The sequence below is a fragment of the Lipotes vexillifer genome, unplaced genomic scaffold (genome assembly GCF_000442215.2).
Source record: "Lipotes vexillifer unplaced genomic scaffold, Lipotes_vexillifer_v1.1 scaffold153, whole genome shotgun sequence".
NCBI classification, from domain to species: domain Eukaryota; kingdom Metazoa; phylum Chordata; class Mammalia; order Artiodactyla; family Lipotidae; genus Lipotes; species Lipotes vexillifer.
In genome coordinates this window covers 5,117,275-5,122,309 of record NW_006774670.1, presented here as the reverse complement: position 1 = coordinate 5,122,309, position 5,035 = coordinate 5,117,275, and the positions used below count along the sequence as shown (strand labels likewise).

At 39.0% G+C, this 5,035-nt stretch overlaps 1 protein-coding gene across 1 annotated transcript in view; it reads left to right on the top strand.

Annotated features, from left to right (window-relative positions):
• SMIM14 (small integral membrane protein 14) overlaps window positions 1-5,035 on the top strand; it is a 61,411-nt gene that overhangs the window by 49,053 nt on the left and 7,323 nt on the right. The window lies entirely within an intron of this gene.

Here is a 5,035-nt window from a genome sequence, read left to right as displayed (position 1 = left end):
AACACCCCCTCCCCCTTTCCCTACCATCTATTTGCATCCATTGGCAACTTTGAGAATTTGTGAGTGAAGGAAGGGGAGGCCATTTTTTCCCAAGGTTTGGAAGCTTTGGAGACATTGGAGTCATTCCTTTGGCTCTGACATTAGGATTCTCAAGACGGTAAGGGCAGTAGGGAGGTTTCTCCATGGCTTTATGGGCAATGGTGATGATAAAGTGAGAATCAGTGCAGGAAGATGGATTCCGCATGGTGAATGTAGCTGACAGACTTATAATATGAGGCATCTTTTTTTCAGGACAGACATAACTTGAGGGACACTTTGAGGGGAAATAATAGCCAATCCAGTCTTATACCATAATAATTTGACTGTAAGAATGGAAGTATGACGTTTACAGGATGGTGAAGCCTAGCACAATTCAATTTCATATATACTTACAAATATGGGATACTTTGTATATGTTGTTTTTCACTACTGTATTGCGAGTATATCAGCATGTATTTACCTTAAAAATATTTACTGACTAAATAATAATTCATTATGGGGATGCACCAGTGTTCAAATAATTCCCTTTTGTTGTTGGAATCTTAGGTTGCTAATATATTTTTGCTGTTATAAATAATGCTTGAACAAACATCCTTTTGCACATATTAAGGCTTTTGACATATTGCCAAATTGCATTTATTAATAGCCTAGTTGCTTATACTTCACATCTCTGAAGCTGAGCACCACTTTATTATGTATGTGAAACTAAAACAAAGCACAGTAAGGTATCATTATAAAGGAACTTGTTAGTACATTATTAATTACTGGTATGACTGTGTGAACTGGGTATCCCATCAAATTCTGTAAATGTAACAACTTAGAGAAACAGGAGCTAGTACAGTGCCTGTCCCAAAGTAGAAACTTTGTCAGAATGTAGTCCTTTGGTGCAGCAGGGTAATAATTATATGCCTCTGGGTAAGAAAGTAATGGGCAGACTTGCGTTAGGTTTTGGGGATGATGGGTGGTGGTTCCCCAACTCCAGATTTCTTTATGTTGTCTCTTCAGTAGCGTTCATTAATCTGCAGTGTGCCCTCTAATAAGCATCATAAATTTTTGCCTCAGCAGTAAAGCTAAAATGTGTTCTTCTAGTTGAAAATAATCTTATTGAACTCCTTATGGGAAAACAGATGTTTATTATATTTGTGGTATTTGTGACCCTTGAGCCAGTCCCACCTGTAAACCAAGTATACTCTTATTTCTGTGGGTGAAATTTCACTTCTTTAATCCAAATATAAAGGCACAACTCTAGAGCTTGAGTATTAATTCAGTTATCTTGGCCAGTCGTTCCACCCCGCCCCGGTTCTTTTAGCATTTGGTGGAAATCCTTTCTAACAGCCATGTCTTTAAATGGTTTAAGCAGTTGTTTCCTCTGAGCGATATAATTACTTTTCTGTGTATTCTAAATTTTCACGAATGAGCTTATGCTGTTTTCATAAAATATATATTAATCGGGGGTCCCCGCAACCCCTTCTTCTGTTTCAATAATTTGTGAGAATGGCTTACAGAAGGCAGGAAAACAGTTTAATTACCATTACCAGTTTATTACAAAGGATGCAACTCGGGAACAGCCAAATGGAAGAGATGCCTAGGGCAAGGTATGAAGAGAAGGGATACAGAGCTTCCCTGTCTTCTCTAGGTGCACCACCCTCCCAGCTCCTCCATGTGTTCACCAACCGGGAAGCTCTGTGAACCCTGTTGTTTAGGGTTTTTATGGAGGTTCCATTCCATAGGCATGAAAGAGTAAATCATTGGCCATTGGTGAATAACTTGGAAGCTGGAAGTTCCAACCTTCTAATCACTTGGTCAGACTCCCAGTGAGTCCCCATCCTGAAGCTTTCTGGGGGCCCACTAAGAGTCACCTCATTAACATCAACTCAGGTATGGTTGAAAGGGGTTTATTATGAATAAGAAAAGACGTTCCTCTCACCCTTATCACTCAGGAAATTCCAAGGATTTTAGCAGCTTTCTGACAGGAACCAGAATGAAGACCAAATATATGTATTTCTTATTATATCATAATATCACAGTATCCATTGTGCCTGCCATGATGTGCTGCATGTATTTGAGATGATTTAATAGAATATGAAGCTCATTCATGTGGTAGCAGAATCTAGTTGCAATCTGTGAGCATATCTAGTTGCTGCATGATTCTTTATATTGAGCTACATTCCACTTCATCGTGATATTTACCCACAGTTTTGTTCTCTAGAGCTGCATAGAATGAGTCTGCCCACTCTTCTGAAAGACTGTCTTTCAGATAAAGAGTTGTGGAAACCAGCTCTATTGCTAATTTAATTTTGGAGTAAATCAAAAGATGGATAGATGTTCTGAGGATATTGTAATTACTGTATACAACTCCAAAATCACAGGGTTAAAGCCTGCTGGTGCACTGTCCAATTTCACTGCTGTTCTGTTTCTGCTTTTCCCACTGGAAACCTGTATACATTTATAGAAATAATCCCGCAGGATCTGCCAGCTCTTAGAGCCTCCCTCTCTTTCATCTTCCTGGTGTCCAGCTAAGTTAATAGCTTCATTGTGAATATTCCATTTGACATCTTATTTGTAATACTTTTTCTTGTAACCAAAGACTTAACCCTTGAGCAAAATGGAACCCTGTATTTTGGTGTACAAAGTCCTTTTACATTTTTATGATTTGACATTTTTCTAGACCATAGAGTAAAAAGTATTTACCCTCTTAAGGCAATTAATTCCTAGGCAGTGAGGGGAACAGACTTTATATCCCGCATGTGATTGTGCTTCTTAATATCTAGATTACTTGGCACTACGTTAATATTTAGAATATTTAGTGCCAAACAGTTGTCACAATAAAAACCATAGTGGTCAGCTCATTCAAAGGCCCTTTCAGCTTTGTGTGTTGACTTTAAAATAGCTGCTCCTGGTATTTGTAGCAGCCGCATGCTGTGTCGGGGAGTTTGAGTAGCATGCCTGTTCTGAGACTTCACGAAGAAGTAGATCTTGTCATAAGGGACTGCGAATAATCACAGAAAGCCTATAGTGACCCCATTCATCCCTATTCCTGGATATTTCAAAAAGTCTAAGTCAGTTCAGATACCCAGTGTCTCCAATCCCAAGACATTTTAGGTTTACTGTTTTTGCTCATTCAATTTAATGTTTTTATATATGGTTCAAAAATCAAGAAGTTAATTAGTATATAGTGAAAAGGTGTCTTCCTACTCATATTCTCCCATCTAACCATGTCCTATCTCTAGGTATTATTGGCCTTCTATGTAGCTTTCCAGAATTTCTTTATGCATGTACAGGCAAAATATATATTATTTGCCCCCCTTTCTTAGTATACACTGTTTTTCACCTGCTTTTTTTCCTCTGTCAAAAAATAACATATCTCATGGAGACTTCCCTCAACATTGTTTTATAACTTCATAGTATTCCATTTTACAGATATTCCATAATTTCTTTTTTTTTTTTTTTGAGAATTACGTTTTATTTGATAGACTTGCTGAGGACTTAAGCCTGGAAGACAGCCTCTCAGATGACACTGAGGGACTGCTCTGAAGAGGTAAGGGAGGAGCCAGGATATATAGGAGTTTTTGCAAGAAACCAGGTAGTAGGAACATCAAAAGATTATTGTTAATTAAAGAAAAACAGGGACTTCCCTGGTGGTCCAGTGGTGAGGACTCCAGGCTTCCACTGCAGGGGGTGTGGGTTCGATCCATGGTTGGGAAACCAAGATCCCGCATGCCGTATGGCGCAGCAAAAAAAAAAAAAAAAAAAAAAAAAAAAAAGAAACCAAGATCCCGCATGCCGTATGGCGCAGCAAAAAAAAAAAAAAAAAAAGAAAAAAAAAGAAAGAAAAACAGACATCTCAAGTTAATGAAGTCAGCGCTTTTCTTTGTACGGGAAGATGCAGGAGTCTGAGTTCATTTAAATCATTCCTTGAATACGGACCTTATCATTGAAAAACAATGTTGCCTGCCAATTCAGTAAACAAAGGATGTTGTAGCCATCAAGCCATCAAGCCCTCACATTACAGCTGCCTGAGGGTGAGCCCTGAGGGAACTCAGCATAGAAATAGGATGCCTGCCATCAGACACTGCAGCCACCACCAGCCCCCCATACTGCACCCTGAGGAGACGCAGGATGAGAAAACATGGGAGAGAGATATACCATAATTTCTTAATCAGACACTCTTGGCAGACGTTTAGGTCTGTTTCCAGTTTTTTGTTAATAACCTTGCACTGTATGTCCGTGTGAAAGTACATTCTAGAGCCAATCTTAAGTTTGTGCTACTGCTGTAAACAGAAAAACATTGACTGTGATCAAGAGGTTCGACTATAATTGGTTCAGCTATTGTCCTTTATTCTGAGATGGGCCTTAAGTTATTAGAGAATAAGAGAAATGCTCTTATCAAACCTGGGAGGTCAGGTCAAACCTGGGAAGTCAGGTCAAACCTGCATCCGTTTGGCCTTTTAAGTGGAGAATTCTTCTGCATACTACCGCCCTGCAGAAATTTTAGAGGCACCCTTACTTTTTCTTCCTCCTACCGTAACCAGTCCAGGCAGTTGCCAAGTGTTGTGCTTCTTTCATGCTGTTACCATTTGTGTCTGACCCTTTTTCATTCTCACTTCACCATCTTATCCAGCCTAGCTATTCACACAAGGAATTTTCTGCAGTCTTTTCTGTGCTCTAGTTGATTCTAATACTGATTTTAACTAGAGCACAGATTGATAATGGTTGATGCTTTTGGAATACCTACTGTGTACCAGGCACTGTGCTGCTTTCCATGTACTGACCATTTCTCTCTTCTATCTTTCTAACTACCCTATGAGGTGATTGTAATATTTCCATTTCACAGATAAGGAAATCGAGGCACAAAGATTATATATCTAAGAGGTGGTGGAGTCAAACAGCTATGAGATGGTCTCAGTTCTTAAAAAGTTAATGACCTAATTAGGAGAAGTAGGAAACCATTCCTTCAAACTAGAAGTGCTACACTAGTCTAGAGAAGAAAGGAAAG